Raw genomic sequence first — 16,095 nt, 5'->3', positions numbered from 1 at the left:
GCAGATGGCCATGATGCTTTGCTATGCATATGGCTCACAGATTACCACTCCAGCAGGGTGTCAGAACTGATGAGGCAGCACTGGAGCAGAGTGTTGTGCCATTTGCATTTGAGCTTTACTGCTTAGCTCCATGGATGGCCACGCTGCTTCTCATGCTTTTATTGTCAGAGGGTGAATCCTGAACACAAACATGTGTCGGAGTGCAACCCTCAGGACTGCTTTCAATACAGTTTTTCTATAGGAACAAGCATTTTGATGCATTCCACTAATTTGAATGTTAATCTCAAGTTTTTAAGTGTTATTACAAAAGTTAGTATATAATTTTGAATACAGTGCAGTGTTTATACTAACTAGTTGCTTGAAAATTCTCTTTAAATAGTTGAATTAGCTTTGGAATCATTTTCATTTATCATTTAGATAAAGTGGAATGCCACTGTCATTGATAATCATCTAATCCTGTCATTGTAAATATCGAGACATTTTATTTATCTTTATTTTTTATTGTCATGCTTGTATTTGTATTGTTTAGATTTTTTTTGTTTTGTTTTATTGTTGTATTTGATTTGTTTTATTGTTTGTTTTTAGGTTTGTTTTATTGTTGTAGTTGTTTTGTTTTTGTCTGCATTTTGTTTTGTATTTGTATTGTTTTGTTTGTTTTGATTCATTTTTTTGTTTTGTTTTGTAGTTGTATTTTTTGTTTGTTTTTAGTTTTTTTTATTGTTGTAATTGTATTTGTTTTGTTATTTTTTTCTGTTTTTAGTTTGGTTTTATTGTTATATTTGTTTTTGTCTGTATTTTGTTTTGTATTTGTATTGTTTTATTTGTTTTGATTATTTTTTTGTTATTATATTATTTTTGTATTTGATTTGTTGTATTTTTTCGGTTAGCTTTATTGTTGTAATTGTATATATGTCATAATTTTTTACGTTTTTACTTTTTTTTTGTTTTTAAGTTGTTTTAATATTTTTATTTGTTTTGTTTTTTTGTCTGTTTTTGTTTTGTATTGGTTTTGGCTTTTTGTTTTGTGTTGATTTTTGTCCCAAATTATAGCTTCATAACAAAATTATGGAGCTGATCAAGATGCTTATACAAACAGAATTATTATGAAAGTGCTACAAAGCCGCAAAAAGGACATACTTTACCTTTAGTGCATTTAGTATAGACTAATGTCTCTACATGTCCTGCCCTTCCTCTGAACATCCTGCCAGAGTGAAATCTGTTTTGCATATAACGATGACCCATGTTATGAAAGATTTATGCCATTTCATTGCAGTAATATAATGTTTTATGAAGGCCATCATTTACCTGCCACGCATACTGCCCTGTTTCCGAGATCTGTCAGAATCAAGCAAATCGTAGACTAATAAATCTCATTAGACAGCAGCAATGTCAATAATTGCAGCATGTACTTTACTTATGCATATGTAAATGTACTCAGGGTATGTCTTGGTCTGTAAAATCACAGTCTTATTCGCCCTGCAACATCACCCGATGCCTCAACCTAATCTTGACAAGGGGAAGGACATTGTCTTTTATCTGTTCCTATCACATTTAATGAATGTACTGCCCCAAGGGACGAACACTGTATCTGATGTAAGAGAGTACAATGTTTTGCTCCCAGGTTCACGGGTGTCGGGAAACATCAAAGTCCTCTACAGCTATAGAGCTTAATTTCTGTCTGCGTAATGAGGAGAGGTAGCGAGTGCTCTCGGGTCACTTCAAAGACAGGCTAATAATGGAATAAGTGTAAATCAAAGATGTATTTTAGTCACAGCCTTACAATACATGGTCACCTGCCATTTTATGAAGAGCTGTATTATCATCAGATGAAAAACCCTCTCTATTTGCAATGCATTACGGGGTGAATGAGGGCAGGGGTTATTTTACCCTATTTGCATCAGATTACTTATTTTGTGGTGGTGACTCACTTCTTTTTTTAATCTTTATCAAAATGTACTTGATGCTATGATTGGGATCATACAATATGATAAATAATAGCCCATGATAAAGTACAAAGTAGCTTTTATTAAACATAATATAAGAAGTAGCATTTATCTAATTTTCAGAAGACTATCCCTGCATTCAAATATGCCTACTTCCATACTATGGGTGAATAACAGTACATGAGCTGAGTAATATGTCCGAATTCGTATTAAAAAAACAGTAGGCGAAAAGTACCTGGAAAGTACCTACTATGTTCAGGGACAATCTGAAGTGTGAATCTAGTGGAAACTTTACTATCCCATGAGGCCACTGGAGAGGATTTGTGAATTGCAGTGAAGTGACACAATTGACGCCGTAGGTCACATGAAAGTGACAACATGGTGGATGTAGTACATCTGAATTTCATTCATAATACACACATTCATACTCTATAAAACACGTTTTTTTAAAGCAAATATAGTACCTACTGGAAATTATGTGATTTGATCTAATAGCTGTACCATGGTACCTTCAGAGTACTTTTTATGACTAAATGGAAAAAGCATTTAAAGGGATAGTTCATTCAAAAATTTAAATTACCCCATGATTGACGAATACAATCGAAGTTATATAAAAAAATGTCCTGACTCTTCAAAGCGTTATAATAACAGTGAATGGGGGTTGAGATTTTGAAGCCCAAAAAAGTGCATCCATCCATCCATCATAAAAAGTGCTCCACATGGCTCCAGAGGGTTAATAAAGGCATCCTGAAGTGAACCGATGTGTTTGTGTAGGGAAAATATCCATATTTAAATCTCTAGCTTCCGCTAACTATCGTACGCCTGTTCATGAAAGTGTGGCATTCCAGCAGATAGGATGTAGGCATAGCGTAAGCTCCGGCGAGAAGTGACGAACTAGCATATTCTCACTGGAGCTTATGCTACGCCTATGTCATACATCATCCGCTTGTGAGCGTGCATACAGCAATTAGCAAAAACAATTTTTCTCACACAAATGAATTGGTTTGCTTCAGGATGCTTTGCTTTATTACACCCCAGAGCCATGTGGAGCACTTTTTATGATGGATGGATGCAATTTTTTTTTTGGCTTCAAAATCTTGACTTCCATATTGTTAATATAAAAGTTTTTAATATAACTCCAATTGTCTTCATCTGAAAGAAGAAAGTCATATACGCCTTGGATGGCTTGAGGGTGAGTGGGGTAATTTTTATTTTTGGGTAAACTATCCATTTAAGTGCTGTTAGCCTACTTTAGCCTACAAGCTTGAGGCTAAATCTTTGTTGTTTTGCTCAAAATCAAACATGACTCATATATCTGCAATAAATATAGTCTACATAAATATTTAAGCCTTTCTACAAATAATACAGCATAGCAAGACAAAATGACATGATGTAGGTGAACTTGAAAAGTTTGTTTTTGTTTAGATTTTAACGTTAGCCCAGCGTTAGTATTCAGTACAATTCTTTCAAAATACTGGAGGGTTTGAGTGATGATAACCATGTGTTGCTGTTTTATGCCTGATTTTGTGGCCTGAAGGCCCATACTTGCACAAAACATACTGGCATATCCTATTACTGCTGCTTAGGACCTTTATTTGAATGACCTAAGTGGGTCATTCTTGGTTGTGGGGCAGATAACAGAGAAGACCCCGCTGTCGTCCTTTTGCCCAGAGAGAGAAATTGGACTCATTTGCTGCAGGCTCAGAGGTGGCACTCATTACACCTGAGCTCTCCATGTTTAATTGGCCTCATTAAGTGATTAACTACACAAATGTACCTTTCCCCTCAAGGGCGCAATGCTGAGCACTCTATCACTGGGCTTCTTGGAGTCACTCTATTAAAATAACCCCCTGTCAGCGTCGAACCCCTTCCGGACCTGTTATAGGGGTTCAAAGGATAGTGTTTTAGGGCGCAGAGTGTTTCTTTCCAGCAATTTTAATGAGGAATGATTCGTTTGCACTGAGGGAAATGCTTCCTATGGTGCCTGGCTGAAACCAAAGGCTGTTATTATTTCCATGGATGCGATCATTGTCTCATCATATTCCGCTACGGTCCCTCTGACAGTCCAATGAAATTGGAGGTAAAGTGGCAATTCAAGTAGTTAACTTGTTAGACAACTCTACAGGCCGCTTTATTGGTTCTCTTCCTCCTCTAAAGGCTGTTCATGTAGCCTTGCACCGAGGCTGCAGGAAGGGAGCAGAGAAGCGGACAAATTGGACCCATCATTTTTCATGCACGCAGTGACATCCCCGTCAGCCAATTTCACTCCAATAGCCTCTCTCAGGGATCATTGATATCTGCATTAGAGACCTTTGTTAAAGGTCTCATCTAAATGCATTGAAAAATGCCTCGCTCTCCTGTGTACTTCCAGCTGAAAAGGCGAGGGGGTTCTGGCTGTGTGTACTCACTGAGATTTGCCGACTTGGCTCTGTCTACATTAAGGTTTGTTTGCGGCCAGACAATGTAGTGTCCCTGAACTCTGGAGAAAACAACGGGAGAAAAACAACTACTGCAGAAGCAAATGGCAGGGCTTCTGGAGGGGCATTTGCACAGTGAGTTCTTATTGGAACATATGACAAGTCCTCCATCACGTCTATGGCACTGGTCCATCAATCTCAGTTTCTCTTGAATGTTTACTATTTCGTTGTTAGAAAAAAAAACAGTGAATGTAAATCTCAAGCTCTCTGCAATAAAGTCTAGTAAACTAGGCAATTGGATGGGGAGTAGAATTTTTGCCCTTCAGCTAAGTCTTAAAAGACACATTTTCAGTTTTGGTCTCCGTTTTCCATCCCACAACAACCCACCACAGGGGATCGGACAGAAAACAGTACATTTCTTTATGTAATTCTTATATGTTTGGGAAGTTGAATTACAAGGTTTGATTGAAAGAGGCACAAGGATCCTTAAAAAGTAAGAATCTTTCATGGTTTTCAAATGCTTTTAAATAAACCTTGACTCTTTCATTAATGTTAAATCAGCTGTTTGCAATTCTCATCACTTGTAAACTTGCAGTAGAACAAAATATGCGATAGATGTAGTTGTCACCTGTGCGCTGGACTTACCATCGCCCCCAGCTTCAATTTCCATGTTAATCACAGGTCTCGTGTTGAGTATCGTTCAACTTTTTGACTCTAAGACACCCCATTGTCCACAATAAAAGCTGAAGGACCCATAACTTTTTAATCTGCATAAAATTGACTGGTTAATGAATCATGACTTTCCCAGGACTATTATTATTAGGAACCTTGGATATCCTAGTTTTGATGAACATGGATACTCAAGTTTTTTCTTCTCAATAAATAAATAAAATATCTTGATTTTACCTATTTAAGCTGATTTAAATGCTTGTTTTGTATTATTTAAATTCATTAAATCATTTTTAGGCCACTGGCGTAAAAGCTTGAAATAAGCCTAGACACTCTCAGAAACAAAACTGACAATTATCCATCAATAAATTGTACAAGTTGGCTTCTGTTTGTCTGTTGAATCCGTTGTATTCGTTTTAGTTTTTTTGTCTGTGTGCTATTTTAAGTAAAAATGTTTTCTAAATCACCCTGGTTTTGTATTATTTAAATTCATTAAATCATTTTTAGGCCACTGGCGTAAAAGCTTGAAATAAGCCTAGACACTCTCAGAAACAAAACTGACAATTATCCATCAATAAATTGTACAAGTTGGCTTCTGTTTGTCAGTTGAATCCGTTGTATTCGTTTTAGTTTTTTTGTCTGCTATTTTAAGTAAAAATGTTTTCTAAATCACCCTGTGAAATGTCTCAACCTTTGCCGGACGACAACTGCCAGACCCTACTGTCATGCACAGACCCATAACTTTAATATGACACCGAACTCTGGAATCACTCTGAATGAAAAATCAGCCCAAGGGGGTCAGTGACGGAAAGAAATAGGGTTTCAGACCGGGTCAAGCAAAGCATATAACACTCCATACAGAAGTACGGGCATGGTTTTCGTCTATTTTTCAACCCATCGTTATTCCTCATAAATTCCAAACTAGCCTCTGACAGCCTGACTGATGAGCCTGCCATTGTGAATGTCAAGAGAAATGGTCTCTCAACCTATACCTCGCTGTTTCTCATTGTGTATGAGACTTAAGGTTTATGGAGGAATACGGCCATTCTGATGAGCATTACTCACTGGGTACCAAGGGCACGCTGATCTACTGTCAGATGAGACAAGTGCCAAGGCACAATTCTTCTACCCATGTTTTATTCTTATCCACAACAGATTAAATGTCCAATAATATCATTATATTTGATGCACCAGTTTACAGTAAAAACAGAATTTATATTGAGGGCCAGGTTTATTACTTTTATGTCTTTCCTAATTTTATGTAGAATAAAATTATTAGTAGGGCTATGTGCATACATATTGAAATATCCATTAATATAAATATTGTTGCAATTCACAACATGAAAAAGGCTGTACTTGATTCTGTGTGCAATGTTCTGTTGACGTATGGCCCTATAGAGCCCCACTGCACTGAAGTTGTGTTTCACTGGGTAACTGTATTGATTTGAATGAAGCAAGATCAATGTTCATTGGACAGCAGGCTCTAAACACGTCATTTTGGTTCCCAACCAGATGTAAGATTGCTGTAAGAGCACAATAAGTGGTATTTGCATTGAAAAACAGCATCTAATTATTCATTGGACAACTGGCTATCAATCACTGGTTGGTCTGCCTTCTTTATGTGATGATTGGGTGAGCTTGCAAATGGGTGGGGCTTTGTTACTGTTGAGAGACAAACAGGTAAAGTCTAGCAACTTTTAATTTAGCATTTAGTTTGTTGTTTCTAATCTTGTTTCATACATATTGCCATTTGTTGTAAATGTAATTATTTATGTTAGAAATTTAGGCTGGAATACACTACACTATGCAGACTTATAGAGAAGTCAACATTAGTTGCCAAAAGTCAGTCACTCTGCAGATTTTGGGCAGAGATTTCATGTGTATGATGGTCACATACTCAGATTTTTGAGCTTCAGACTATAATTTTTGTCCAGTTGGAGGATATCAAACGTGTTTTCATTAGTCATGCATCTCCCAGCAACAAGGCACATGTTTTGTTGTGTTTGTAACGACTTAAAAGTCTGTTGCCCAGTTTTTCTCTGTAACCATTTACTAAGTCAGCAAATGTATGATGCCTAGCGTTTTCAAATCTTTTCAGATTTTAAGTCAAGTAGTCTGTTCTAGCCTGAAGTAATTATACAAAACACTGTAGATCTTAATTTTACTACATACTTAGGCCTAATTAGTGATTTGATTTATGTGCTTCCTCAGTCTTAAAGGTGCAGTAGGAGATCTTGGAAAATGCTAACTTTAGCCTGATAGCACTGAAAGTGTACGTCCCTCCCTGCAAATCGCCATCCAAAGCCACGCCTCATGAACGCGCACAGACCAGACGACTATAGACAACATAACTACCGGTGTCATTCACCGGTGAAAAAAACTTTATAGTACAGTTAACGTTAGTAACAGTACTACAGTACCAGGAAGGAAGGTCAGGTTGTTGATGTTTGCCTGCCATTCTCGCTCTGTCAGCATAGCGTACGTGAACGTGCTGATGACGTGTCCTGTCTGCACGAACCGGGTGCGCAGAGGTATGCAAATACATACGTTGACAGACAAGTAGAAAAGTCAATCAAAATGCTTGGAACGAGCACTTTGATTGGACGAACATTTCTTGGTCCTACGCCTTCCACAGAATATATAAATACATATAAATACATTTAGACCACTTAACTTGATGATTGCTATCGGGATTTTAAGAGACTTTCAACCAGCATAACAAAAAATGGTTCTGAAGACAATCACCTATTACACCTTTAAAAAAGCACCAGTTGCACTGATTGTAATATTTTATAATATCTCAAGGTTTACCTAGTTAGCAGCACTGCCTAGTTATACCCTGCTGGTAGAAATAGTAACTACATCTGAACCCAAAAAGCATCTTTCTAAAGTTGTTGTGTCATTTATACAGTATAATAATCATAATTACTGCAGAATGTTGCAATTGACCAATCAGAATCAAGCGTTTCATGGACCCGTGTAGTAAAATATGTTTAAATTGTAACTGCCTTTTGTGTAACTGTATACTGAACTAATTTTTATATATGAAAAGTGCAAGTCTTGCAGTGTTTCACCATAACTGGCACAGTTTCTTGTATATACATCTCCTCTTGCTATGACTTGGGTACCAGATCAAAAGGAATTTGTTAAGGAGAGCTGAATTCAGCAGCGGCAAATGCAAAACATATTCCCCTGTACCTTACACCACAGAGGCTCCCAACGTGCTCCCAGTGGATAATGAGGGCTGAGGCAGGTTTTAGCAACAGCTATTAGCCCACCGATTGCATATTTATGAAAGCTTTATGAAGCATTTAAGCCTCAATTCCACTAGAGCGTTATGTGCGCAGACTTGACAGCTTTCCTTAGAGATTCGTTTTCAGCTTCACAGCTAGATTGCAGTCTTCACAGATCGCTTTTTTTTCGCCGCCTGCACTCAACGTCTCAGGCATTAATGGCTGGGTCCTATACATGATGCGTACATGGATATCAGGCTAGTTGTTCTTGTTTGCTATGCGCTGTGGGAGGAAGGAGGAACGCAGCGGCAGGCACTGTAGTAAATGTCATGGTTGATGAGGTCAGTAGGCCTGGCATCACTCTCACCATTACGCCAGCCTATGCAAAGTGTTGTCTCATGCTCCCCGCTGCGGTGCACGCTACATCAGCAATTCAGTTTTTAGAGTGCTTCCTGAGTTTGAGGAATATTTGATTAATTTCCTTAGCAATCTTCTGGGATATGCATGTTTGTCCCCTAACACCAGCATAGCAAAAGGGAGTAAGTCTGCAGTATATAACGACTCTTATTCGAAGTAAATAATGCTGAAAAACTAGGCATAATAGATTTTATTTTGTTTACTTTTTACTATTGTAAAGTTCAGCTTTCAGGAGCACATAATGCATCTTGATGCAGCAAATGTGTTATGATCTACTCTTTTTGCCATCAAACCAACAAGCCTAGAAAGTGAGTTCGATTCATGCAATTTTACGATAGGCCTACACAAGCCTTACGTTTTACCATGACACAATGATTTTGAAAATATAAATGACATGAATCATAAAATATTGATAATTAAGGCAATAAATAAAGGCAATTTGCTGTTTTTAAAATTACACATTTTGACACACAAGTTATTTCATCTAAATATGTTAATAAGTTAATAGGTTTTTTAAAATCTGGACATTTTGCTCACCAAGGCTGCATTTATTTGATCAAAAATAAGTAAACAGTATTGTGAAATATTATTACAGTCTAAAAAATGTTTTTTTTTTTTTTTGTATTATGTTAATATGTTTTTAAAAAGTAATTTAAGCTGACTTTTCAGTAGGGGTGGGAGAAAAATCGATTCACCTAACTATTGCGATTATTTTTCAAACGATTAAAAATCGATTGGTTTATCCCAGAATCGATTTATATTTAATTATTTTACTTTTCATAAGAGGTGGTGGGGAGAAGTTACCGATTTGATTCCAACAGAGGGCAAAATGTATTTGTTGTTATCTGTACTAGAAGACGTCGTATCCGTATCAGAGAAAGCGCGAGAAAGCAAATCCATGGCAGAGGCAGAAGATCAAACCTCTTCGAGAATTCTTTCTGAACATTCACGTTTTAAATCCCAAGTGCGGAAACAATTTGTATTTTACACACTGCCAGGAAAAGCAGCGCTAGACATGACTAATGGCCCTTTCAGACAGGATGCGGAATGCGCTGCGCTATGAAACCCATGGCTTGTGCCACGCGAAGATGGTTTGTTGCTGTGTCGACCGGAGCACACCATTGGCGAGCTCAATAGTAGGGTTGCTCCGATCAGGATTTTTGAGGCCGATCACCGATCGCCGATCACAGGAAGCAGTATCTGCCGATACCGCTCACCGATACCAATCTTTTTAAAGCCTTCTTTTATTTATAGTGATACACCAATCAGGATTTTTAGACATTTACTCAGGGCCTTAATTTCATTTTTGAAAATGGGGGGAAAACCCCTCTTAGGTGACTCTTGTTGGGGGGATTTTTTAATTTGAGGGGTGGAGGGGAGCATTTTTAAGATATTTTTCAAATATACAGTGGGTATGGAAAGTATTCAGACCCCCTTCAATTTTTCACTCTTTGTTATATTGCAGCCATTTGCTAAAATCATTTAAGTTAATTTTTTTTCCTCATTAATGTACACACAGCACCCCATATTGACAGAAAAACACAGAATTGTTGACATTTTTGCAGATTTATTAAAAAAGAAAAACTTAAATATCACATGGTCCTAAGTATTCAGACCCTTTGCTGTGACACTCATATATTTAACTCAGGTGCTGTCCATTTCTTCTGATCATCCTTGAGATGGTTCTACACCTTCATTTGAGTCCAGCTGTGTTTGATTATACTGATTGGACTTGATTAGGAAAGCCACACACCTGTCTATATAAGACCTTACAGCTCACAGTGCATGTCAGATTTTTTAATAAATCTGCAAAAATGTCAACGATTCTGTGTTTTTCTGTCAATATGGGGTGTTGTGTGTACATTAATGAGGAAAAAAAATTAACTTAAATGATTTTAGCAAATGGCTGCAATATAAAAAGGGTGAAAAATTGAAGGGGGTCTGAATACTTTCCGTACCCACTGTATATATTTATCTGACCTAAATGTTTGACCATGCAATGCATTTTTGTTTTTACAATTGTGCAATTGTTGCACAATAGCTTACTCACAGCACAAGTCTGATTTTGTGAGCTGTATGTGAGGCGGCCTTTTACACCAGGTTCACAGATACTCCGGTTTCAGTGCGAATGCAGTCCATGTGTGGTGCGTAAGCAGTGCAGAAGCAGCACGGACTGTGCTTTCACACAGGAGTCCGCTACTAATCCGTGGCTGTTTACCACAAACACAACATTTATCCACAGTACAGTAATACAATCTTTTAAGTGCACGAGTGCATCTATTATTGCTTATCTAGAAGTGCTATTTTCCTTTACACCTAGCCAAAAAGTCATATGTGTTGACTGTGAAACACAGACTTTCATTATGTGCATTTATGGTGTAATTACTACAGTTTCGTGTCAATCCAAGTTCATATTTACCGCAAACAATGCGCTGTCACTTTAATTCAGCGTGTGCAGCGCAGCAATAGACTCTCTGCACTGCTGCCGACGCACCGCTACTGGAACGCACTGCCGCACCGCAACCGTGTGCAGTGTGAACGCTTTATAAACCAGGGCCCGTATTCACAAAACATTTTATCTTACCACTAAGAGTTCTCCTAAATAGCAGTAAAAGTTTTTAGCTAAGAGTTTTTCTCCTAAATCGGCGAGTTATGAGCTACTTTTAGCCTTAAGATGTTTTGTGAATATGGGCCCAGGTTTATATCTGAGAGTGCGCGTCCGGTTTTGTGTGAGAGTAAAGGAAATCCACGTGCGAGCGGGGAGATTCACGCTCGCGCATTATATTAATCTACCTTCGCACTACAACAATGCACTCTCGACATTTATCATTAAAATAACGCCATATTTAATCCGTTAACATGAGCGCGGAAAAAATACGCACTGCAAACGGAGTATGTGTGTGCGCTGCGAGTGTGCATGCCATGAGTCTCCAGGAGAACGCGTGAGTGCTAAATGTTTAAACAAGAATTAAAAAGAAATACAATTCATAAACTTTAATGACGATGCGACACTGCCCCGGTTGTGCTAAAGTGATAATTCCTGTATCAACTGCTTATAGTGCAGACACGATGTGATTTGACGCAATTTGCGCATTTTGAGAGCGAAAGAGAGAGTGCGCGGTGTTTAGATTCACTCACGCTGTTTGTGAAATTACGTCTCACACAAGGTTTTCAAATTACTTTGTAAGTTATTTAATGAAGAAATATGAAGGTGAAGCATTATAATTATTTCACCCGCGCCGGACAGAGACTGAGACGTGCCGCTGCACTTGAGATCTTTTTTTTGAGATCAGCCTTTTTAGAGACCGCTGATCAATCATCCCAAAGCGATTATCGGCCGATAGCGATCGGTAGCTGATCAATCGGAGCACCCCTACTCAATAGTTCAATAGTTCAACTTTCGCCACTGAGCTCAGTGACGATTATCCGAGCGTCCAATAGAAACAAGCATCCAAACAAGCGCGGAAAGCAAATGAATGAACAGCTAGTGTGTGTCGGAATTTCCGGAGCTGTACAATACGAGTTTGCGGCCGTATAGGGACAACGGGAGAAAAGCTGTGTCATGGAGACATATCTCAAATCAAGTTGGCATGTCAGGTGTGTTTTAAGTCAGGTAGCTTGTTGTAGGTAGGCAATATGCTACCCAATATAAACCCAGCGGCCAGCGCAGCGCGTTTGGAGTCCTGTCTGAAAGGGCCATAAAATGGTATGCAAAGTAACATAGCACTTTATTTTATTTCAGAGGGGTTTTTTTCCTACTCATTTTGTTGCACATTTGACTATTATATTAATGTGCAAGTTCAGAGTTTTGGTACTTGAAAGATTCATGTTTCAAGGTACTTTAAAATATACACTGTGTATGTGTATGCTCCTGAAATAAAAGTTAAAGGTGGGGTATGTATTTAAAAAACAAAAACTGAGTCGGGCCGAGTACCAAAACAAACTTGTAGCCAATCAGCAGTAAGGGGCGTGTCTACTCATGATGGGGACGAGAGAGCGCTCAGTGCACAGGATGGACATTAGCCGAGCCGAGCGACGACAGAAAGATAGAGATGGCTGATTAAAAAAAATAAAAAAAAGACAGCGGAAAAAAAGAAGGCTTACGATAAGGCAAGAAGTAGGACCCGTGTAAATTTCGGATCAGCTTTCCAGCGCTGGAGAGAACTCAAGGAGTGGGAAGGCCTGTGATCGGATGCCGAGGTTGCTTTGTTTCTTCTCGATAGGTGAGTAACATTGGTTTTGCTTTGTTTCACAGAACTAATATATACTGGCTTTTGCTTGAATATGCTCCTGTGTCATGTTCGCTTGTTTGTTCATCGTATTGTCGTTCCCTTCAGCTAAAGACATTCATTTCCACACCCTATAAGCCTGGAGCGTCTAAATCTTCTCCACTGTCTGTTTCAAGCGTCAGCTCCCAAAGTGTGTCTGAAAAGTTAGATAATATATTTAATACAGCAGATAATAATACAGCAGATTCCGCCATAATCGTTGCCTGGGTTGCATACGTATGTGTGGGGCGGAGCTATCAAAATATTAAAAAAAAGACCCTTTTGGGGTAGGGGCGTGTTTGTTTTGGTGATTTGAAATCACTTACCCCACCTTTAAGAAAGATGTGATGCTTTGTTTTTGTTAATATGACTCATCATATACAGTCTCTTTAAGGGTATGATCAAGTATTTTCCACTGTCAATAAATAAAATTGTAATATCGAATTGCAATAGTTATATAATCACAGTACTCAATTATCGCAATATATATTGAATTGGCACACAAGTATCGGGATCGTCCCAGCCCTACTTTGCAGCAGCCGGTCTTCAGTGTCACATGTTCCTTCAGAAATCACTCTAATATGCTGATTTGGTGCTCAATAAACATTTCTTATTATTATTTGTATCACTGTTAAAAACAGTTTTGCTGCTTAATATTTATATTGTACATATTTTATAATTATTTGATGAACAGAAATGTAAAAATAACAGCATTTGATTGAAATATAAAATTTTGTAACATTAAAAAAGATACTTTTGATCAATTTAATGCATTGTCGCTGAATAAAGATATTACTTTATTTCATAAAAAAAACTTGCTGACCCCAAACTTTTTAATGATAATGAAAGTAGGTAAAATAACGAGTTTTTAGGGCCTCTTGCCATGACTCAAACGTTCACTCAAAAGGTGACTTTAAGTAAATTAACTTCAGTCAAATAAAAAAAGGCCATTTTATTTAAAGTTCTACAAACATCTTGTGTTTTAGTGTGAAATCATAAACACCTTGATATATATACTTTTTCATATTTGTTCCTCCAGCTTTGAGAGCCCAGGACTAGAAGTGTACAAGTGTACTGTCTGTGACCCATTTTCAATTTTCGATTTTCAATGTAACTCTATAAGTCTTGGGCATTATTCTTTTATGAGCTGTGCAGACGTGCTGTTTGTAAGTCAGCACTTGTTGAGCTCAATACCTGTCATATCACAAATAACAGCTATCCTCAGACAAAGCTGCTATCCACGTCTTTAAACAGCTATTTGAATTTATATTACACCTGGACAGGACCTTAATTCTCACCCTATATACAACGTTGTTCAAGGGCAAACATTTCTGACTTTTGATAGCAGCATGTTTGCTTTATGAAATATCTAGCTAAATCTGTGTACAAATGAAGGGAGAGTTTACCACGAATACTGGGCACTTATTTGACTCCTAAACCAATTTCAAGGCCCCCGTTTTTGTGTCTCTCTAATTTTCTCATTCACGCTCTCGCTCTCTTATGCACTCAATCCCATCCCATACTGCCACACTTTAAGTCTCACAAAACAAGAAAAACAGAGCATTGCACACTGAGGTCATGTTTAGCATTTAGCATTTCTGTGTGAGAGAGTCAGGCTTGGGGAGGAATGTAAGTCAAACATGCTCAAGCTATTGATACAGTTAACAAACTAAATCCATGTGATGGCCGCTACAAAAAATGCTTTCGCTGAGTGTGATTTTAAATGATTTGGTTTGAAAAACAATGTAAATTTACTTGTTGGCAACACTGTTTTGTTAGATTTTTGCCAGTTAAGGCTTAAATGTTGTGTTTTTTTTTAACTAACTATTCCTTTAATGTCAACTACTGTATAAAAGTATCTTAATGGTACCAAACAGCTTTGTTAAAATAAAAATAGGATTGTAATTAATAGGATTTTTAAGGATTTCAATTCGATTATGTTTCATGAGATTGAGGTTATCCAAAGTAGTAACTACTAAAAGTAGTACAATTATGCTATTTTCATATTGTGATATTTGTATTGGATCAGAGATGCCCACAGGCAAAATCTGGACCTTGATGACCTTTGATTTGGCCTGCCTTGACATATGTGATCCTGGACCACAAAACCAGTCAATCACATAAGGGTCAATTTTTTGAAATTGAGATTTATACATCTGAAAGCTGCATAAATAAGCTTTCCATTGATGTATGGTTTGTTAGGATAGGACAATATTTGGTCGAGATACAACTATTTGAAAATCTGGAATCTGAGGGTACAGAAAAATCGAAATATTGAGAAAATCGCCTTTAAAGTTGTCTAAATGAAGTTCTTAGCAATGCATATTACTAATCAAAAATTAAGTTTTGATATATTTACGGTAGGAAATTTACAAAACATCTTCATGGAACATCTTTACTTAATATCCTAATGATTTGTGGCATAAAAGAAAAAATAATAAAAATATTTTGACCCATACAATGTATTTTTGGCTATTGCTACAAATATACCCGTGCTACTTATGACTGGTTTTGTGGTCCAGGGTCACATATCACAAGTAGGGAGAAAAAAGGAAACACATGCCACTGAAGAATATCATATAGTTGGATATAATACAACATTAACTTTTGGCCCATGGCCTTTAATCAAGTTTATTTTTGGCCCTTCATATAGTAAAAAGCTTGGGCTCCACTGGATTAGATCATTATTTTTAAATCAGTAATTAGCATTTATCAATAATATTTTAAATACTGTACTAATAATTCAGTATTTAAAAACTGGAATACATTAGGAACCTCTCATATTGCCCTCATAATAGTTCCCTTTCATGGGAACTTCGAACTGCGTCCTCTAGGGCAGTGTTTCTCAACCAGGGGTCCGTGGACCCCTAGTGGTCCTTGACGTAAGGCCAGGGGGTCCATATAAAGTATGAATTTTTGTATAATTTTTTTATATTTTGACATGACATAAAGAAAAGTCCAATAAAGCTGATGATATGGCCAAATACTGGACAAGTCAGCTAACTTGAATTATACTTGACTGTATTTGGTCCTCACAAAGACACAAATGATACATAGATTAGTCAATTTTGTTCTGGGGGTCCTTGAGGATGGTTCTGAATTGGACTGGGGTCCGGTACGCCAAAAGGTTGAGATTCACTGGTCTACA

Source organism: Sinocyclocheilus anshuiensis, unplaced genomic scaffold, assembly GCF_001515605.1.
Source record: "Sinocyclocheilus anshuiensis isolate Anshui unplaced genomic scaffold, SAMN03320099.WGS_v1.1 scaffold676, whole genome shotgun sequence".
NCBI classification, from domain to species: Eukaryota; Metazoa; Chordata; class Actinopteri; order Cypriniformes; family Cyprinidae; genus Sinocyclocheilus; species Sinocyclocheilus anshuiensis.
This window is presented reverse-complemented; position numbering follows the sequence as displayed.